The following is a 22,439-nucleotide window of genomic DNA, read 5'->3' as shown; positions in this document are numbered from 1 at the left end:
TCTGACGGTGGTTTCGTCTCGATCGGACTAGTGGTTTCAAAGATATAGCCAAATGTTTTTTAAGCGCTAAATCACAACGCTACACAAACCGTAAGGCGAAACCTAGCATGTTTGGTATCGTAGGACTCAGCAACGATTCAGGAGTCTAAAAAGATGAGTTTCGTGAAAATAAGTCGACCACACCCAAAGTTATAAGCATTTGAAAAAAAAAATTCACCACTAGGTGGCGCTGTTTCGAAACTTCTCAGGCTCATTCAGGGCATCGTGCTGATGACCCATACCACATTTCGTAACAATCCGTTCATGCGTTCATAAAATACAGAATTTTAGCACAAAATTCAAAATGGCCGACAGCCAAAATGACCGATATGGTCAAATTGGATATCAGTCGACTCGGCATGTTGCCCTGAATCTAACGAGACCAATTGTATGATTTTTGGACAAACTGTTCAGAAGTTATAAGCAAAAATAGCCATTTTTCATATCTCCGGACCAGTAGGTGGCGCTGCGCCGAAACGCAGCATGTAGCCTCAGGTCATGCTTGTGAGTACAAGTACCAAGTTTGGTCTGAATACGATAAACCGTTGCGGAGATACGGCCTTACGACTGTTTTTGCTAGCGCTACGTAAAATGTATTTGTGCGTTTATTGAAAACGGTTTGACGAATCCATTTGAATTCCATAACTTTTGGTCAGCACTACCTGAAGATGATCTGGTTCAATTTTCGTGCAAATCGGACAAACCGTCTAGGACGAGTTCGAAAAAGTAGCTTTTTTTGAAAATTCAAGATGGCGGCCATATTTTTATGACGGCAAATGACGTCATAGGGTGCAATCGAATCGCCATGAGCTCAGGAATCAGAGGAAAAAAGAATTTCGCTAATTGGCCTTACGGTTCAAAAGTTATTAGCAAAATAAAAGTGAAACTTTGGACAGGTGGTGGCGCTAGAGGGAATGACTTAGAAACACCAAAATTGGTGTATTTAATGTTGAGACGGTCCTCTATCAGAATGTCAAACCAAAACAACTTTCCCGCAATCGGTTCTATGGGCTGCCATAGACTCCCATGGCGGAAGAATAATAATAATAATAATAATAATAATAAATATAGCTGCAAGCAGCAATTACCGGGGCCAAGCAGAATAAGACGACAAGACATGCCAACATGTCTGAAAGTGTCAGACCAACTGCAACAATGAGCAATTAAAGACATTTAAAGAGGATTTTAGGCGAAATGGCTGAAAAATCATGTAAAAAGTGATTCAAAATATGATTTAATGGATTGTCACTTTTGACCAAAAGGTGGCGCTGTTACGAAATTGATGTGGTGTGGTCAGAGTAAGTAGACAGTGACACATACAAAGTTTTGTGTCAATATGTCGAGGCATTGCAGATATAAAGCCTGAATAGTCATTTTGGCATCATGCCTCAACTTTGCTGCTGCGCTATACGAAAACGGTTTCATCAATCGACACGAAATCCATAACTTTTTGTCGGCACAGTCTGGAGATGATACGATTCGATTTTGGTGAAAATCGGACAAACGGTCTAGGAGGAGTTCGAAAAAGTAGGTTTTGAATGAAAATCAAGATGGCGGACAGGAAGTTTGGCCAAATAAGGAAAACTTGGTATCTATGTTCTCGGCTTGACCCAAGGAATCTATTAAGAACCGTGGAATTTCAATAGCCAGATTTATTCAAAAGTTATTAGCCTTTTTGGAAATTTTGTTATAACTTTTGACCACTAGGTGGCGCTGTCTTGAAATATTTTGGTTGCCTTCAGGGGATGGTGCTGATGACACAATCTGAGTTTCGTAATATTACACCAATGCATTTGTTTAGTATAGCATTTTATTTCACAAAACTGTATTGAAGTCAATGGGAATTTCATATTTTGTTCAATTATAGCGCCACCAAGAGGCTCAGTCCCACAATTTTTTTTACGTGTCCTCAGAGTGAGCCCATACATATGTGTGTCAATTTTGGTGAAAATATCTCAATTCGCTTCGGAGTTATAGACATTTATATGAAAAAACACGAAAAAAATGACTGACACATGACTTTGATTGGAAATTAGTACCCCTAAACATCAATATTTTCGCATTTGGGCATTGGCGTATAGCTATCGACCTATGTTTCCAAACTTCTGACGGTGGTTTCGTCTCGATCGGACTAGCGGTTTCAAAGATATAGCCAAATGTTTTTTAAGCGCTAAATCACAACGCTACACAAACCGTAAGGCGAAACCTAGCATGTTTGGTATCGTAGGACTCGGCAACGATTCAGGAGTCTAAAAAGATGAGTTTCGTGAAAATAAGTCGACCACACCCAAAGTTATAAGCATTTGAAAAAAAAAATTCACCACTAGGTGGCGCTGTTTCGAAACTTCTCAGGCTCATTCAGGGCATTGTGCTGATGACCCATACCACGTTTCGTAACAATCCGTTCATGCGTTCATAAAATACAGAATTTTAGCACAAAATTCAAAATGGCCGACAGCCAAAATGACCGATATGGTCAAATTGGATATCAGTCGACTCGGCATGTTGCCCTGAATCTAACGAGACCAATTGTATGATTTTTGGACAAACTGTTCAGAAGTTATAAGCAAAAATAGCCATTTTTCATATCTCCGGACCAGTAGGTGGCGCTGCGCCGAAACACAGCATGTAGCCTCAGGTCATGCTTGTGAGTACAAGTACCAAGTTTGGTCTGAATACGATAAACCGTTGCGGAGATACGGCCTTATGACTGTTTTTGCTAGCGCTACGTAAAATGTATTTGTGCGTTTATCGAAAACGGTTTGACGAATCCATTTGAATTCCATAACTTTTTGTCAGCACTACCTGAAGATGATCTGGTTCAATTTTCGTGCAAATCGGACAAACCGTCTAGGACGAGTTCGAAAAAGTAGCTTTTTTTGAAAATTCAAGATGGCGGCCATATTTTTATGACGGAAAATGACGTCATAGGGTGCAATCGAATCGCCATGAGCTCAGGAATCAGAGGAAAAAAGAATTTCGCTGATTGGCCTTTTGGTTCAAAAGTTATTAGCAAAATAAAAGTGAAACTTTGGACAGGTGGTGGCGCTAGAGGGAATGACTTAGAAACACCAAAATTGGTGTATTTAATGTTGAGACGGTCCTCTATCAGAATGTCAAACCAAAACAACTTTCCCGCAATCGGTTCTATGGGCTGCCATAGACTCCCATGGCGGAAGAATAATAATAATAATAATAATAATAATAATAATAAGAAACGGAACAGATACAATAGGTGCCTCCGCACCTTCGGTGCTTGGCCCCTAATAATAAGAAACGGAACAGATACAATAGGTGCCTCCGCACCTTCGGTGCTTGGCCCCTAAATATAGCTGCAAGCAGCCATTACCGGGGCCAAGCAGAATAAGACGACAAGACATGCCGACATGTCTGAAAGTGTCAGACCAACTGCAACAATGAGCAATTAAAGACATTTAAAGAGGATTTTAGGCAAAATGCCTGAAAAATCATAGAAACAATAATTAAAAATATGATTTGATGGATTATCACTTTCGACCAATAGGTGGTGCAGTTACAAAACTGATGTGATGTGGTCAGAGTGAAGTTACAATGACACATACAAAGTTTGGTGTCAATATGTCAAGGCATTGCAGAGATAAAGCCTTAATTAATGCTATTAGCATCATGCCTCAACTTTGCTGCTGCGCTATACGAAAACGGTTTCGTCTATCGACACGAAATCCATAACTTTTAGTCGGCACGGTCTGGAGATGATACGATTCGATTTTGGTGAAAATCGGACAAACGGTCTAGGAGGAGTTCGAAAAAGTAGGTTTTGAATGAAAATCAAGATGGCGGACAAGAAGTTTGACCAAATAAGGAAAATTTGGTATCTATGTTCTCGGCTTGACCCAAGGAATCTATTAAGACCAGTGACATTTACATAGGCCGATGTATTCAAAAGTTATTAGCAGTTTTGGAAATGTTGTTATAACTTTTGACCACTAGGTGGCGCTGTCTCTAAATATTTTGGGTACCTTCAGGGGATGGTGCTGATGGCACATTCTGAGTTTCGTAATATTACACCAATGCATTTGTTTAGTATAGCATTTTATTTCACAAAACTGCATTGAAGTCAATGGGAATTTCATGTTTTGTTCTATTATAGCGCCACCAAGAGGCTCAGTCCCACCATTTTTTTAATGTGTCCTCAGAGTGAGCCCATACATATATGTGTCGATTTTGGTGCAAAAATCTCAATTTGCTTCGGAGTTATAGACATTTATATGAAAAAACACGAAAAAAATGACTGACACATGACTTTGATTGAATATTACTACCCCTAAACATCAATATTTTCGCATTTGGGCATTGGCGTATAGCTATCGACCTATGTTTCCAAACTTCTGACGGTGGTTTCGTCTCGATCGGACTAGTGGTTTCAAAGATATAGCCAAATGTTTTTTAAGCGCTAAATCACAACGCTACACAAACCGTAAGGCGAAACCTAGCATGTTTGGTATCGTAGGACTCGGCAACGATTCAGGAGTCTAAAAAGATGAGTTTCGTGAAAATAAGTCGACCACACCCAAAGTTATAAGCATTTGAAAAAAAAAATTCACCACTAGGTGGCGCTGTTTCGAAACTTCTCAGGCTCATTCAGGGCATCGTGCTGATGACCCATACCACATTTCGTAACAATCCGTTCATGCGTTCATAAAATACAGAATTTTAGCACAAAATTCAAAATGGCCGACAGCCAAAATGACCGATATGGTCAAATTGGATATCAGTCGACTCGGCATGTTGCCCTGAATCTAACGAGACCAATTGTATGATTTTTGGACAAACTGTTCAGAAGTTATAAGCAAAAATAGCCATTTTTCATATCTCCGGACCAGTAGGTGGCGCTGCGCCGAAACGCAGCATGTAGCCTCAGGTCATGCTTGTGAGTACAAGTACCAAGTTTGGTCTGAATACGATAAACCGTTGCGGAGATACGGCCTTACGACTGTTTTTGCTAGCGCTACGTAAAATGTATTTGTGCGTTTATTGAAAACGGTTTGACGAATCCATTTGAATTCCATAACTTTTGGTCAGCACTACCTGAAGATGATCTGGTTCAATTTTCGTGCAAATCGGACAAACCGTCTAGGACGAGTTCGAAAAAGTAGCTTTTTTTGAAAATTCAAGATGGCGGCCATATTTTTATGACGGCAAATGACGTCATAGGGTGCAATCGAATCGCCATGAGCTCAGGAATCAGAGGAAAAAAGAATTTCGCTAATTGGCCTTACGGTTCAAAAGTTATTAGCAAAATAAAAGTGAAACTTTGGACAGGTGGTGGCGCTAGAGGGAATGACTTAGAAACACCAAAATTGGTGTATTTAATGTTGAGACGGTCCTCTATCAGAATGTCAAACCAAAACAACTTTCCCGCAATCGGTTCTATGGGCTGCCATAGACTCCCATGGCGGAAGAATAATAATAATAATAATAATAATAATAATAATAAGAAACGGAACAGATACAATAGGTGCCTCCGCACCTTCGGTGCTTGGCCCCTAATAAGAACGGGAACGAAAACAATAGGTGCCTCCGCACCTTCGGTGCTTGGCCCCTAATAATAATAATAATAATAAGAAACGGAACAGATACAATAGGTGCCTCCGCACCTTCGGTGCTTGGCCCCTAATAATAATAATAATAATAAACAGAGCAATTCCAAGAGGGTCCTCACACCATCGGTGCTCGGGCCCTAATAAACAGAGCAATTCCAAGAGGGTCCTCACACCATCGGTGCTCGGGCCCTAATTAAAGAAAGCATTGACAATGGCATCTCTAGCGGCATATCCAGCCTGTTGGAAATCTTGATTTTGAATCAGATGCATTTCTTCATAGCCCTCTTCATGCTCATCCTCTTCTTCGATAGCAGAATACGTCTTGGGAAGTTTGAAGAGCACAACACAGGCTACAATAATTCTGCATACCCTTGAAGGCTCAACACGCAGTTCACTGTGGAGACAGTGAAACCTGCGCTTCAGCTGTCCGATGGTCCTCTCAATAATCGACATTGTGTGGGTCAGCGCATTATTGTACCTTTCCTATTCGGGTAAAAAAAATAAAGATTTTTACCAGTATCAACAGTGCTTTAAGATAAATACTATGAAGGTAATTTATTACATGAAAGATTTTCTTTCAGAGTGCAAAAGATGTGATATTTGAGGCTTTGATTATTTTTAAACATTATACACGAATCAGGTAAGGTGCTACAGAATTGACAACGCAGGGGTGTCACAATGTCTGGTTGGTGTTCCCTGGGTGTCAACTAGAGGTCTCTTCCCCATACCGTCACCACCTCATCATGAACTGCATTTCCCATAATCCTTTGTCTGTACTTATCACTGATCATTGCACACAGCTGTTCCCACTCACATTGTTTGTATCTGTCTATTTATACCCTGTCTGTTTCAGTGTTTGTCATGGAGTCCTTGCTTAATGTTGGTTAGCACTTCTGAGTTCGTTTCCTGGTTTGTTTCTTGTTTTTGGACTGTCTCTGTATGGATTTTGACCTTTTGCCTGGATGTTTATGATTATGGATTACCCCATTAAAGCTGCACTTGGATCTTACCTTTTGTGTGTGCATCACGTGACAGAAGGACTCCATCAAAATGAACAGATCCAGCAGTACGGGGTTTCGTATCCTTCCCCCTAACACTGAGTTCACGAGTTCACATGTTAATGAAATCTGATGTAATATTATAATGCGTATTTGGCTTGCTGTCCGGGGGGAGGGCTCCGAGCTCGGAATTCGGCCCGACCCCAGAGTACTCCCCCCATGAATGTATAGATCATATATCTATGAGCAGACCCAGCCGAGTGTGAGGTGATGGGGTGGTGGCGGGATGCTGAGAAATTTGTCATGAGACAGGAGGTAAGGGAAGGCTTTATTTATACTGGCTTCTTCTTGTGCTGATTGGATGATTACCTGAACATGCTCCTCCCTAACTTTGTTACATAAAACTTCATTTCACGAGTTCACATGTTAATGAAATCTGATGTAATATTATAATGCGTATTTGGCTTGCTGTCCGGGGGGAGGGCTCCGAGCTCGGAATTCGGCCCGACCCCAGAGTACTCCCCCCAAAAAGGCCAGATGAACGCAGGACAGCAAGAGCAGAATTTATCCCCCCAAAATGTGAAGGGTATGTATTTCTACCAGAAAGACTCAGAGAATAAATACTGTGACAATTATCCATTTATTAACAACCAAGCAAGCAATAAGATTCTTTGGCGTAGGCCCCGTCCGTAGCTCGCAATCTGAGGGTCCGGACTCTGCATATCCTGCCTGAAGACCAAGGCAGGGGCGCAGCCGACCCCCTGTGAGGTATGGAAGGGACCATCCTGGTGGTGGTGGGGAGGATGGAGGGAAGGATTTGACTTGGAGGTGGTGGGGAGGATGGTGGCGAAATGGAGCGTCAGCATCTGCGAACTCAAACATGAGTAAGTACCGATCTTTTATACCACAGGTGTTGGAATGTGATTGGATAGATAAAAGGTCAAGTGACGCACCAATTAAGTCTTCCTGGCAGAACTTTATGCTAAAGCTTTCATTTCTACCAGAAAGACTCAGAGAATAAATACTGTGACAATTATCCATTTATTAACAACCAAGCAAGCAATAAGATTCTTTGGCGTAGGCCCCGTCCGTAGCTCGCAATCTGAGGGTTCGGACTCTGCATATCCTGCCTGAAGACCAAGGCAGGGGCGCAGCCGACCCCCAAAATTGGGAGAAGATTTCTTCCACCAGGACGGAGCCTACCCCCCAAAAAAATGGTAAATAAAGTGGGCCCACCGGTCTTGAGTCCTGGAGTTCCTAAAAAAGTAGAAGAACAGGAATTAACATGGTAAGCGTAAATATGGAAAGCTGCATGCTGATAGCTAACTGGTAAAAGGCCACTTCATGAATAGAACTACTTGAAGTTATAATTTGTAGATGTGTGCTACGCCTGAGCATATAATATCTGCTTCATAAACGTAATGTTTATCCATTGCTGACACATCTAAAATTGTTATATGCTAGACCACAAGGTCGTAGGGCCACGCAGTCTGCTATACCACAGAGACAAAGCCGCAGGGCCACACGGTCTGCTAGACCACAGAGACAAGGCCGCAGGGCCACACGGTCTGCTAGACCACAGAGACAAGGCCGCAGGGCCACACGGTCTGCTAGACCACAGAGACAAGGCCGCAGGGCCACACGGTCTGCTAGACCACACAGAGACAAGGCCGCAGGGCCACATGGTCTGCTAGACCACATACAGAGACAAGGCCGCAGGGCCACATGGTCTGCTAGACCACAGAGACAAGGCCGCAGGGCCACACGGTCTGCTAGACCACACACAGATACAAGGCCGCAGGGCCACACGGTCTGCTAGACCACAGAGACAAGGCCGCAGGGCCACACGGTCTGCTAGACCACACACAGAGACAAGGCCGCAGGGCCACACGGTCTGCTAGACCACAGAGACAAGGCCGCAGGGCCACACGGTCTGCTAGACCACACACAGAGACAAGGCCGCAGGGCCACACGGTCTGCTAGACCACAGAGACAAAGCCGCAGGGCCATACGGTCTGCTAGACCACAGAGACAAGGCCGCAGGGCCACACGGTCTGTTAGACCACATACATTTTTTTTTTTTTTTTTATACCACCACCAGTAGATGCATAGGGATTTACCTGGCCATTACTGTAGAGCTTGCTGGGCTTCAAGGATGATTTTTGAATCAGGTCTTATATAAGACTCGAATGCAGAAGAAGACCATCTGCCCAGGATCTTGATGGCTGCAGTAGAGATGCCACGTTCAGCTGCTGTAGTGGCTGCCCCAATCCTGAAGGAATGCTCGGTATACTGGGAGGGAGATAGGCTGCAGCTTTTGAGGACAACAACTAGGTGTTTCCTAAACCAGGCTTTAGAGAGGGGTGCTCAGTTAGGGAGGATAAATAGGGGGGAATGCTCTGATGATCTCTGACGAACTTTAAGAAATTTAAGCATAGATGAGAAGGGACAGAAATTGTTGTTAATTTTAGAAATGGTTAGTGTGACTCCAAGACCTTCAGAATCATTCTTAGAGTGCTTGAGAAAAAGTGTAAAGAAATTAGGTGAGAAACATAAATCGGAGAAGGAAAGATCGTGGGCAGGATCAAATTGATTGGTTGCAGAAGTAAATTCCCCCGGACGCATGAACCCGTAAAAAGCAGTTAGAAACACAGCTTCTAGTAAAATATTGGTATAGTTGGAAAATAGGCCATTACGGATAGAAGAAATTAGTTTTTGCACTAATGGCAAAGTAAAAGGCATCCGTTTATCTGGAGAATTACTAGAGGATTTACTAAAGCCTTTAAGCAATAGCCGAATGGAAGTAGCAGAGAAAAGACTAGGAAAATCAGGATTAAAATATTTTGCATAAAATTGAATGCCTGCGAGTAATTTGCGAATGGAAGAAGGTTTAAGATTTCGTTTTTCAAAATTAAAGACTAGAAAGGAGCAGACAGTCGTGAGCAAAATGGGAAATAAAGGAATCTGAAAGGAAAAGCAAAACATTAAAAAAGAAGACCAAGCGGAAGTGTAAGCTTTATAGGTAGAAGGAGCTACTGCTTTAGACATATAATGTCTGGCTGACTTAACCAAGTCGTCTAATTTAACACTGCTGCTGATAGGGGAGGGCAAGGTGTGGGATCCGTATTGGCTGAAGGGCAAAGCCGTCTGAAAACGAAAACGCGATAATGCATCAGCAATGACAATGGAGTGACCGGGTATATGAGCAGCTTTAATGATAAAATTGAAGATAACTGATTGCCATATTAGGCGTCTCACGAAAGGCATGATCGTCGGGCAAGATGATCTGCCTTTATTAACCCTTTAGGCGCCAGAGGTTTTTTCCTAAAACGTTCGATTTTGACCTCTTAATTTCAAAAGGCTATATCTTAAAAGTGATAAAAGATAGAGACTTTCTGTAAATTAGAGAAATATTAAGGATGACCCAAAGTTTATGTAGGGATTACATTTTCCCATCTAATTTGCATATTATGACGTCATATAGTGGCGGCCATCTTGGATTATAGAATTTTCATGAAAAGTCACATGTTTAAATGATAAAATGCAGCACTTCTTTCCCCCAAAAATGTCCCTCACCTTCTGTATGCTATACTGCACAATACTGAATGCTCAGGTAAATAGTAAGTAGTGAACAAACTGTGTAAATCATTACTAATAAATGGTAGAAACAAACTGAATGCATGTAGCGGTTGGCCTTTTGCTGTAGAGATTTTCCATTTACTACATACAGTTGGCACTCTATGTATATGGGGCACATATTATTCATATGACACACAAACACAAGTAGACAAGACCGGTTTAGTTCAAAAGCTCACTCGCCACGCCAGCCACAGATCATGAGTGAGATGACCAGACAAGACGAGAGACAATGTTAGTATTTTCTTTTTCTTTTTGTGTTTTTTTTTTTTTTTTTGGTTGTTGTTTTTTTAGCTGACAAAGACGCACACATCACAAGGACATGAACACACAAAAAAGAACACATATTGTACACTACTAAATGGTCAGGGAAATAGATAGTAAATCAACAGTGTAAATGATTACTAATAAATGGCAGACAAAAAAAAAAAGAATTTATGTTGCAGGGCTTTTGCTGTAGAGATAATGACTCCCTATCCATCCAGGTGACATTTCTTGTAGTGTTTCATGGTGTGGTCTTGCGATAGACTATGCATAATAGCCCCTCTGCCCCGTGTCACACCGCCTCTGCTTCTGCTACGAGCAGCGCGGGCGCGGCCAGATCTTCCTCGCGCACGTGCCGAGTGTGCACAGCTCGGACTACTGTCATTGTCATTGCGACTCCCCACCCTGCCTCCACGTTGCCCCCTAACTGTCCTATGAATACTTCGACCTCGTCTAACATACCCAGTGGCATTAGACAAAGCCTCCATCACAATACTGTTGCCGCGATTGCGGAGACGCTGTCACCATGGCTAGCGCGGTAAAAAAAATCTCCCGCGGCCGCCTCGTTCCCCACAACACTAACACGCCTGCTAACTTCGCGATGAACACTCCGACCCCGGGAAACATTGTGCCCACCACTGACATTGGGCAAAGGAGCATATATATTGGGCAAAGGATTCACCGTTTGTGCTTGGTGTAGGACTATACTTTCACTTTCAGAATCACCGTCATTTTCTGAAGGCAGATAACGTTATTCCCCTTCAGAATTAGGGTCCGCGAATAGAAGACCCAACACTTCATTGCAGGTAAGCTTTATTGATGCCATTAGATAATAATAATAATAATAATCTAATGCAAATACTCGCTGACGTTGACAATATTGCTCTGATAAAATGGCTCACTCGCACACGAGCTCCGCTTTTGCTCGCACTGATTCAATGCGCTCTAGCTCGAAGATTTTGTATAGAAACATGACGTTTTTTTGAGTCGGGGATGAAGTATAACATGTCTGCCAACTAGTGGAGGGGAGGTCGAACGAAATTTGACCCCCTATTTGACAAAATTGGCCGTTTTATTCAGTGCCGCATCTTGTCGAGTAAACTCGACCGTGGCGCCTAGAGGGTTAATAATGGCAACGACGGCTTCGTTATCGCAGAACATCATGATGCGTTTCCTTGACCACGCTGGACCCCAAATTAACCTGGCTATAACTATAGGATAAAGCTCGTAGAGCGCAGAAGAAACTGAGCCAGAAGTAGACTCGGGAAACTCGATTGGCCATTTCTCTGCGAACCATTGTCCTTGAAAGAACCCCCCGAATCCAACGGATGGGGCGTCGTCGGTAAATAGATGTAGGTCTGCTGATGATTCGAAAGCATCATTGTAAAAAAAAGAAATGCCGTTCCAATCATTTAACAGCCGAGTCCAAAATTTTATATCAGACAAACATCCTTCGTCTAACTGAAGCAAATCACTTAGGTCTTGAGTAGAATGAGCCAGTGTTAGCAAACGAGAAATAAAAGCCCTTCCTTGCGGAATTATACTCATGGCAAAATTTAGGTGACCGAGCAGGGAAAGTAACTCACGTTTCGAAACGATGTGTACAGAGGAAAAACTTCCCAGAATGGATCTGATCCTTACGAACTTTTCATGAGGAAGAGAAGCTTGCATTTTGACCGTATCGAGAGAAATTCCTAGAAATTCGAGCGAAGTAGAGGGGCCCAAAGTTTTTTCTGCGGAGAGAGGAACGCCAACGTCACTGAATACTTGTTTAAGAACATCGAGGACGGAAGAATGAGAATTAGGAAAATCGATCAACAAAAAATCATCAAGCAAATGCAGAACGAAAGGAAGTTTACAGACATTCAACAGGATCTAGCACAAAGCTTCGGAGAGACTGTTGAATATGTGAGGGCTACTTCTGCACCCAAATGTGAGCCTTACGGCGAAATAGAACTTAGAATTCCATTTGACTCCAAAAAGATGCCAGTCAGAAGGGTGGATTGGCATGGTTTTAAAAGCGTCTGTAATGTCAGCCTTAGCTAACCAAGCACCTTGGCCAGCTAACTTGATTAATTGAATGGCATTATCGACCGAGGCATAATGTAGAGAGAAGGGAGTGAGGGGAATACATTCATTGACACTTGCTATGTTAGAGGAATGAGGAGAAGACATATCAAAAATGAGACGTTTTTTGCCAGAATATTTGCGCGTTGCAATGCCGATAGAATTAATCCGAAATGGAGAAAAAGGAGGAGAGGCCAAAGGGCCAATAACATATCCTTTATTAACCTCTTTCTCTAATAGTGCTGAAACCACATCGGGTTCATTTCTGGCTGATTGCAAATTTTTTGCAACAAAAGAGGCGGAGAGTTGTGAAAGAATTCCCACCCGAAACCCTTGAGACAAGCCAGTGATTAAATAATCCACGAAAACCGGATCAGGGTGAGAGGAAAGGTAGCTTGACAGGTTCGGAATATTAACAGGAGTAGATGGGTGGCTATTCAGAATTTTTTCTGATTTGGGGCTTTCCCTTTGGCTGCAGGTTTGTACCGGCGTGGACAGACAGATTTCGGGTGCGGATCCTTGCAAGAGCTACAGATATGAAGAAATTTACGATTAGGATATGAACAAACAGATTCATTAAAACGAAATTGAATTGAAGAGTGCGATGAATGAAGCAGATTTGGCAGAAAGTGACTTGTGGTATTCATAAAACAATGTACCCCCTTATCGTTGGCTGAAATCCGCAATCATAGATAAGTACAGATCTAACTCTTCCCTTCTCTCTGGAAAACTTTGGCACAAAATGTCTCTGTAGATGCCGAAAGCAATAACAAATTCACCAAACGAGAGATTGCGTTGGAGGCGAGGATCTGAAGTTTTAAGAAGAACTGCCACGTCACCACAGTCAACCATTTTTCTGTCTGCAGCGGGTGAAGGAAGCAATAAAGTAGCCAGATTAACATCCTTACCTTGGATGATGTTGTTTCTTAGGTGAGGAGACACAGTTACAGCAGCTGGCGAAACAAAACGCCTACCGAAATTTTGAGCAGGAGCCGCTGTGGAGAGGTTAAAGTTTGAGGAAGCCGGTGGTGCAGGAACGTCTTGAAAAGGTGTCTGAATCGAGTGTAGAGGAGTAGGCAGGATAGAAGATGTAGAAGGCTCGTTCGAAGGGTTGCTTGATCCGGTAGAGAGAGGATGGAACTGAGGAATCACTGATGGGATCATGGCCGGGTTTATGCTAGGGTTGGGATTTGTGAAATAATGTTCGAAAGACGACATTTTTGATTCCAATCCTCTGACTGTTTGAGCGAGGCTTTGAACTGCAGAAAAAAGATCATAGTTCGTATCTGAAGTTTCAACACTTTGTGGAGAAGATGATGGCCGAGCAGGTATTGATAATCTTTTTGCTGGATGAGGTGAGGATGATTTAGCAGATCTTTTCTTGCCGGTTGGTTTAGGTTGAGCTCCCGAAGTTGAAGCTTTTGAATAAATAGAAACTGGTGGAATACCAAAAGCGTTCTGGGCCAGAAGGTGTAGATCCTCTCTGGAGAGGCCTTGACTAACCGGTATGCTGGCTTCCTCTAGAGCTTTAATTATATCCTCGGATGAACATTGAGCCCATGGAGAAATACGGCTCTGAATACGTGAGCTGCGACGTGCAGCAGGAGGAGATGGTGAGACGAAATCATCGTCAGAGTCGGAGTAGACGCAAACAAATTGCATGTCTTTAGACATTTTTTAGTCGGCAAGTGACGCGTGCAACTGAATTGGAGCGTCAGCATCTGCGAACTCAAACATGAGTAAGTACCGATCTTTTATACCACAAGTGTTGGAATGTGATTGGATAGATAAAAGGTCAAGTGACGCACCAATTTAGTCTTCCTGGCAGAACTTTATGCTAAAACTTTCATTTACCAAGGAACGAGCTTGCCTGTTCGACTGGGAAGGCTCTCGCAACGTCCGACGGGAACTTGGAATGCTCACGGCATCGGACGGATAAGCCCCGCCAGCAGTTGAACTGACAGCTCGATTATGCCAGATTTATACGAGCATGATTTGGGAACGAGTTAAGCCGTTCAACCGGGAGGGCTCTCGTGGCATCCGACGGGAACTTGGATGCTCGCGGCATCGGACGGGTAAGCCCCGCCAGCAGTCGAACGGAGGGCGCCCGGTGAACTCGGTCGGCGGGCTCGACCGGCGCTTCGAAGGGGGCTGGGACACGGGAATAGACCCCTCACGGCCCAACGAACAGGGATCCCGCACGGCGACACGAGCGCGACCGTCCAACGACGACTAAGACAAGCAGGCTTTCACTGCAATTCGAAAGGGAGGGCTCGACCGGCGCTTCGGAAGGAAGGCTGAGCCCGACCTATGAATGGGGAGCCATCGCTGCGTGCGAACAGGGTTGCAATTGTTTAAAAAATGCTATATTATAGATATATTTATTGAAGCGAGTGTAAATGCGGCGAGCAAAAATAGACTCGGAAAGTGGGTTTGTACCGGTACTGGTGCGGAAAGTGACGAAGGATGTGGCGCCGCAGGTGATGGAAATGAATGATTTAATTAGTTAGGGCTTGGTGAGCGTTTCTGATGTGGAAGCGGCTGGATCTAATATAGGTTTTAAAAGCTTCAGATGACCAGCAACCGCGGGGTTTGGATTTGTTGTTGGGAAAGACCTTTTTGTGCGGCTGTGGTTGCTGCTCCGATGCGAAAAGAATGGCTTGAAAATTTGTTTGCTGTGATGCCGGATTTGATGAGGACTGCTTTGAGATGTTTTTGGAACCAGAATCTCGTGGCTGGATGATTGGAGTCGTCTGTGAAGAGTGGATCGAGAGGGGATTTGAGCGTAGAACGTTTATACTGCAGGTAATTTAGCAGGGAATGGTACGGTTGAATGGGAGTTGGCAGATTGAAAATATAAACGAAGTGACCTTTTTTAGTCTGTTTTACTTTGATGAAAAAAGATAAAGTTTCGTTATCTACGATCTGTAAATCTGAAATTGTAGGGTGAATATATTTGAGTCGAAATTAGATGTGATGGTCAGTTCGAAACAGCAGAGAAAACCAAAGAAAGCTAGGATGAATATTGCTTCTAATGTGCGGGCGGTGTTGGTGGAGTGGTATCTGAGACGGAGTGATGAAATACATTTGGTGAGTATGTCAATTGTAATGGGTTGTCTGGTATCCGGGCGAGTGGGATGAGTTCTTTGAATTCCTTTAATGAGAAGGGACGTTTGAGAGTTATTTATTGCAGGGGCGGGCCTACCGTAAACTAATATGTGAAAGAATTGAATGCCGCTTAAATAGCTTTTTATGGATCCGGCTTGGAGACCTTTAACTCTATTGAGGTGAGATATGAATGAAGTAACTGTTAGAAGAGAGAATTCGGGAAACGGCAGGTTATGAGAGAGGTGAAATGATTTGAAAGATTTCCACGCGGTGTAATATGTTTGGAGGGTTCTGGGTGAAACTGCTTGGAGGATGGAATCGATGGACGTGTCCAGAATGGATTTTAGCGGATGGTTTGTGGGAAGATTAGTTGAGAATAATGAGGTACTGGGGTTGGAATGGGGTCCGCTTCTGGTGCCAGCATCCTGAATTTCTGAAAAGAGAAACGGGAGAGAGAGTCAGCGAATTGGTTTTGAGCACCTGGGACGTGTTTTGCATTAATTATGAACTGATCGCAGGCGGAGATCCAGATGAGGCGTCTGAGGAGTGGCATTAACGCAGGTGAGCGAGAACGACCTTTGTTAATGCAGTGTACGGTTGCTTCGTTGTCGCAATGGACTTGAATGCTTTTGGATGACCACTCTTTTCCATAGGGAAGCTGCGACGACAATCGGGTAGAGCTCGAAAAGGGCAGAGGAGGCTGAAGACTGGGGAGTGTCTAGTGCTGGGGGGGCCAGGGAGACGCGAACCAGCATCCTTGGTAGTAACCCCCGAAGCCGATCGAGGGAGCTGCGTCCGTGAACAGTTTGATATCGAGGGGGAGAGAAATTAAGTTGTCGTAAAAAAAAAAAGTTAAGCCGTTCCACTGGTTAAGGAAAGTTATCCATAATTTTAGCTCATTTTTGCACTCGCAAGATAGGATAATTCGGTCTTCCAGCACGTGAACGGATGACGAGAGGGCGAGGAGATGCGCGATGAAAGGGCGGCCTTGCGGAATAATGCGCATAGCATAGTTTAGGTGGCCAAGTAGCGAGAGGAGTTCGCGTTTGGAACAATTTGGGCAGTCTGTAAGATTGGACGCGATTAAAATTATTCGATCAATTTTTTCCTTAGGCAGTGAAGCCTGGAATTTAACTGAGTCCAGATTGATGCCCAAGAACTCGATGGATGTAGTTGGCCCCGTTGTTTTCTCCTGGGCTAACGGAATCCCTAGCTCGGCGAAAACTTTTTGCACCATGAGGAGTTGTGCCGCGGGGATGGCGTCGTGAGGTGAAATGATTAAGAAATCATCGAGCAGATGGAGAAGGTAAGCAAATGCGTAATTGTTGGAAAGGATTCAACATATGGCTTCTGATAGAGTGTCAAAGATTTGGGGGCTGCTTTTGCAACCGAATGTTAAATGCACCGCAAAATAAAACTTTTTTCCGCCAGTTCACGCCGAATAAATGCCACGAATCTGGGTGGATTGGCATTACTTTAAATGCAGAAGTGATATCTACTTTTGCCAACCATGCACCGCGACCGGCTATTTTGATCATAGTTATGGCTTGTTTAATGTCGTGGTAATTAAGAGAATACTCTTCGAGGGGGATAAGACTGTTAATGCTTGGATATGGAGAGTTATGAGGGGCTGAGAGATCTATTATCATACGCTTTTTCCCTGAAAATTTTCTAGTAGCCACGCCTATGGGGCTAATGCGAAATTTGTAGAACGGGGGGACTCGAAGGGGCCGATCATGAAACCTGATGTGATTTCTGTTTTTAATAAATTGTCTACTACTTCAGGCTCTGCTAGAGAGGACTGAAGATTATCGCAGATTATGTTTTGCGTGGGCTGACATTTTACGCCGGGTTTAAAACCTTGTTTAAGACCAGACAGCAGATAATTTGTGAAGTTGACATCGGGGTGATGGGATAATTCCTCAGCCAGACGGGAAACATTCACAGGAGACGAGAGATAGTTTTTCTCATTTTTATTTACAGCTTTTTGTACTGGACATACCACACGGGCGTGGGCACCACCACAATAATTGCAGACGTGGAAAAAGCGACAGCGCTGTCTTGGGCATTTCCCCTCATTGAAATTGTTGCAAACTTGCCTGTTGGAAGCGACGTATGGTGCTCTGTTTGAAAAATCTTTACCGGAAGAGTGATCCTCTCTTGCAGGTCGCGGAACGTAACCTGTGGATTTGGAGGAATCGAGGGGTTAATTTGAGGGCATGCCGTGGTGGCATGGTTTACGGACCTGCAAATTGCGCAAGAGATGTTTCGGCACCCGAGAAAAACTCGGTTATGGAGATCGGAGTCCAACGCTCCCCAGTAAGGACACTGATTCCATTGGGAAATACGGACGGCGCATTTAGCAGAAAACAACTTGTGGTAAGTGTAAAAATGACTACCCCCATAAGACAGCGCGAGCTCCGCTATGATAGAAACGTAATCGTTCAGCTTGCGCCGTCTATGGGAAAAAGCAGAGCATATTTATTTATTTATTTATTTATTTATTTATTTATTTATTTATTTATTTATTTATTTATTTCAAGCAAATAGTGTGACAACAGAAAAAAATACATAATAATAATAAGAATAATAATAGTAAGAATAATAACTTATACACTTATGCTTGAAATGGAGTGGGGAGAAGTAAAACTTATTGAACCCCACCCCAGTCTGTCAAAGAATACAAACAAAATAGCTGCTTCCTACTTCAACTATCTCAAAGAGAGAAGGAAAAATACAATTATTTATATATATTAAAAAATAATAGTAATAATAATACCTCATTAAGAAACAGTATTATAGTTGCTCATATGCAAAACCACACATACATACTATACATATTCATACAGATATTACCTCAGGTAACAATGAATATCAAATACCAACAATGGTAGACGGAATACCACAAGGGTACATAACAGTGACGAACAGCTACCAACAATGGTAGACGTAATACCACAAGGGTAAATAACAACTAATCCAACACTCCACACAATATGAATACAATCAAACCTCATTATCATTGTAATGGGACCAGACCTTTTGTTTGTAAAGACGTTTGAAAAGGTGAATGTTTTGACATTGCTTAAATTCAAGCCCCAAATTATTCCACAAAGTAACCCCACATACAGACATAGAAAAACTCCTCCTGGTGGAACCCGCCATTGGGACCACAAAGTTCCCAAATCCTCTCAAATTGTACGACTGCTCTTTGGGAGAAAACATGTTTTGAACGTTCACAGGTAATAAATAGTGATATGCTTTAAACATGAACTGTGCATTATATAATTTTACGAGATCCTGCATTTTTAATAACTTTGATTTAAGAAAGAGAGGATTTGTGTGTTCAAAATAGGCAGCCTTGTGTATAATTCGTACAGCCCTTTTCTGTAGCAAAAAAAGTGATTGTATTACATTTTTGTAATTATTGCCCCATACCTCTACACAGTAGATTGGATATGGCTGTATTAAGGATTAATACAAGGTATGGAGTGCGTTTTGATCAAGGATATGTTTAACTCTACTAATTATAGCAAGGCTTTTGGAGACTTTAGTAGTTATATGTCTGATGTGGGCATTCCAACTTAACTTATGGTCTATCGTTACACCTAAAAATTTTATTTCCTGAACATTTTCAATTGGAACTCCATCTATCTCAACCAGTTTCTGTGAAACGGCTTGATACTTTCCAAAAAACATCACTTTAGATTTATCTAGGTTTAAGGATAATTTGTTACTTTCCATCCATTTTTTAAATTTACTTAGTTCTTTGTTTATAAAGCTAATAAGTCGCTCCAAACTGACGTTACTATAGAAAATGTTTGTATCGTCAGCAAACAATACACATTTAACCAACTGAGAAACCTTAAAAATATCATTAATATACAAATTAAACAATTTGGGGCCCAGGACTGACCCCTGGGGGACACCACAAGCAATGTCAAGACATCCAGAAGAAAGCTCACACATTTGGACATACTGTACCGTGTCGCTCAAATAACTTCGGTATAGCGATTGAAAGCGATACAAAATTTGGCCGACGACAGTGTACGTGATGAAACCTGCGTATTATTTTTTAAAGTGACGGATATGTTGCCGCAGTCCACCTGGCGATTGGATTCTGACATGGGGAACATTGACAGGAGAGAGCCCAAGTCTACATCCGCCACCTGCAAGGATTTGAGCTCTGATGCTGTTCGTCACTGGCGGAGGTTCTGCGGCGACGGCGTTTGAAGGGGCTGGTTGAGGAGTAGCTGAATAGAGAGCGAAGGGAGATCGAGCGAGGAGAGGGTTGATAGGAGGGAGGGCCGGTGCTGTGGCAGTTTGCGGAGGCATCCTCACGCAAATGTCAGCCCCCGGTACAGGTGGAGATGGAAAGAAATGAGGATAGTGAGGAAGGGGAAGAAATTGCATCGGCGCTTGTCCAGCTAACGGAGGCATCCTCACGCTAGGGTGAGCACCTGGCGCTTGAAAATAGGGAAAATTGAAAGAGGTAACATTAGGAGGGAGAGGGAACGTTTGAGGAGCTGATATGTAGTCTGTGTTGCAGGGATCTGGAGCGTACGGTGCCGCGGTGGGAGGGGCTGAGAAGAAGAGTTGACCTGGAAGAGATTGAAGACCTTCCGCGACTGGCTCTGGGGCGCGGCCCAGGCTGGCTGAAGGCCTGCGGCGACGTGGCGCGTGGGCGGGGCCCGGCACTGCTTGTGAGGAAGGTGAAGACGCCGCGGGGCGAGCGATCGTGGTCCGGCGGGCCTTGCTCGTTCGAGCCGATGAAATGGGAGCTGAAACAGAAGGGTGAGTAGATTGTAAAGAGACATATAGATTAAATAAATCTGCTTTATTCAGTCTGCGGGAAAAGTTGACATCGGAGTTAATTAGGGCTTGTCTCAGCCCTTTAACAGTCCACTTCCCTATGGGAGGGATGTTTGGGTGGGCCGGAGAGTGTGAAGACGCGGAGGAAGATGGTGGATTCCTCGCCGTCTTGGCGTGCGTGGAGGGGATTGAGGAAGCTGGCGTCCCCGGTTTGAGGAGGCTGGAGATGGAACGATCCTTGGATCCGCGGATTGCAATGGAGTCTCGTCCGTGACGAGAGAATCATCATCAGAGGGGAAGAGCTCTAACTCAGACATGACGGCACAAGGGCGGAGTTAAATGCTGAGAAATTTGTCATGAGACAGGAGGTAAGGGAAGGCTTTATTTATACTAGCTTCTTCTTGTGCTGATTGGATGATTACCTGAACATGCTCCTCCCGAACTTTGTTACATAAAACTTCATAAGGAGAGGAGGGGACGAGTCCGAAATTTAATGGCCCTACGTCAGCAGGGCCAGACGGTGGGTTGTCTGGCTCAGACATTTTGGACTCTCTCGAGAGGCATGGAGTATAATGTTGCAGCACTAAAGGATTTTTTTAATGACTGCCTTAATGACCCTTTGCCTCGGTGGGAGATGAAGGGGCTGGAGATCCTGGACTTTTGGGGGTTCACAAGATATTTACATCATCGTAGCCAGTGGGATACACCAGCCCCGCCTGTGTCTCCAGACAAGATGGCTGACTCTACGCCTGTGTCTCCAAACAAGATGGCTGAATCTATGCCTGCGTCTCCTGACAAGATGGCTGACCCTACGCCTGTGTCTCCAAACAAGATGGCTGAATCTATGCCTGCGTCTCCTGACAAGATGGCTGACCCTACGCCTGTGTCTCGAGACAAGATGGCCGCCATGCCCTTGCCAGAAATTGTAGCACTCCCAGAGGCGGTAAGCTCGATGCCACCGTCTTACCATCATAGACGGAGGAGGAGGAGGAAGCAGGCGTCCACCGTTCCTCAAGACCCGGAGGCCGTCCCCGAGCAGCCCGCTGTCGTCCCAGCAGCCATCCCTGAGCAGCCCGCTGTCGTCCCGGAGGCCGTCTCCGAGCAGCCCGCTGTCGTCCCGGAGGCCGTCCCCGAGCAACCCTCTGTCGTCCCGGAGGCCGTCCCCGAGCAGCCCTCTGTTGTCCCGGAGGCCGTCCCCAAGCTGCTCGCCCTGCCGGCTGCGCCCAAGCTGCTCGCCCTGCCGGCTCCGCCCAAGCTGCTCGCCCTGCCGGTTCCGCCCCTGATGCCTGCCCTGCTTGCTCTGCTCAAACTTCCGGCTCCGCACTGGTCTCCTGAATGGCAGGTTCCGCCCTGGCCATCTGCACAGCCTGTTCCGCACTGGTCTCCTGAATGGCAGGTTCCACCCTGGCCATCTGCACAGCCTGCTCCGCCCTGGTCGCCTGAGGGGAAGTTTCCACCTTGGCCGCCCGATGGACTGTCTGCTCCGCCCGGGCCGCCCGATGGACTGTCTGCTCCGCCAGGGCCGCCCGATGGACTGTCTGCTCCACCCTGGCCGCCCGATGGACTGTCTGCTCCACCCTGGCCACCTGTTAAGCCATCTATTCCTGTTTTTGTTCCCCTCCATGGACCTGGGCGGGAGAACAAACAAACACTTCAGTGTTATTTTGCTTTGATAGTAACTAACATGCTACTAAACATACTGATCTGCAAAGAACAGGTTTTTCTTTATCTAGTTATTGAAATAGGCTATAGTAGCACCACTCAGGATAACTTGTAAGACACTGGTATTAGTGTACACTAAAGGTAATGTACATACCTGAAGTTGATGAACTTCTTAACATTCTTCAAACAACACTTGTCCAGGATGATGGCTACTAATGCTTGGTGAGCTGCTGAACCTGTAATCACACATCCTCATATTGTGAGAAGGACA

This window comes from Scardinius erythrophthalmus (assembly GCF_964197995.2).
Source record: "Scardinius erythrophthalmus genome assembly, chromosome: 14".
NCBI classification, from domain to species: Eukaryota; Metazoa; Chordata; class Actinopteri; order Cypriniformes; family Leuciscidae; genus Scardinius; species Scardinius erythrophthalmus.
This window is presented reverse-complemented; position numbering follows the sequence as displayed.